Source organism: Nematolebias whitei, chromosome 3, assembly GCF_014905685.2.
Source record: "Nematolebias whitei isolate Nwh7 chromosome 3, NemWhi1, whole genome shotgun sequence".
In the NCBI taxonomy this organism is placed as follows: Eukaryota; Metazoa; Chordata; class Actinopteri; order Cyprinodontiformes; family Rivulidae; genus Nematolebias; species Nematolebias whitei.
Window position 1 is genome coordinate 43,216,156 of NC_056500.1, and position 1,090 is coordinate 43,217,245.

Below are 1,090 nucleotides of genomic sequence, written 5' to 3' on the forward strand. Positions count from 1 at the left end.
GCTAATTGTCACAAATTACTTGAATTCCACGTTGTCTTTTCCTGAAGAGGTTTTACTTTGTGTCAACTACATAACACATTTTACCACAGTTACCTGTGAGTATAAGAACATTTAATCTTTGTCTTTATTTTGTCAAATAGTAAATTCAGACAAAACTACTTACTGACTGTGAGTCTTGTGGTTCTGTTGCTGTATCTGTAAATGGTTGTGGAAATGATTTTTTGTTTTTGCTCCACCCTTGTTTCTTCTGTCCCACAGTAATAGAGACCCTCATCAGATCTAGTGATGTTTGTTATCACCAGGTCAAAGGAATCAGAGGAAGTGTTCTTTTCAAAATTAAAATGGGGAAATCTCACGTCCCTTAGATACATGATATCCTTATTTAAAACAAGAGAAGGATGATTCTCGTGGGAACAGTTCCTGAACCAAACGTTGTAAACTCCAGTGGACACTCTGCAGTCACAGTAGAGAGTGATGTTGTCTCCAGGTCTGACTGTCTTCTCCAACACTGCTGAAGAAACTGAGATATGACCACAGAAAACAACTCCTGGAACAGAAATAAATCAAATTGTTCAACAAACTATTCAATATTTCACATTAAATCACAACAAAAAACAATAAAACTACATACAAGTTATTTCTGTCCTGAAAATCATGGTTTAAGTTCTAAATAAAAATGTAAATTTACCAAAGAGAACACCAAGGATCACGTGCAGTCCATCCATGAGTGACGGTGATCTGAAGCTGAGTGACAGGTTCAGGGTTTTATCAGATGTTGTAACCCAGAGACTTTTCCATTAAAGGACATGTAGCTGTTGATTGGCCAGCTGAATGGAACAATTCTCTCTGCGGCTTCTTCTGTTGGTTTGCAAAGTGTGATGTTTTTGAAATGTTTTTACATTCTGAGACTTCACATTGAGACTGAATAAAAACAGATGAACAACACGTTCCATTTCAAAAGTTTCAGGAGGAACTAAAGAAATGTTTTTTCTTCGGCTTGCTTCAATAAAATTACAAAAAAATGTTCACTGTACTTAATTAAATTGCAAATTGTGAGTAACAGAGCAGATGTGCAGGACACAGACAGTAA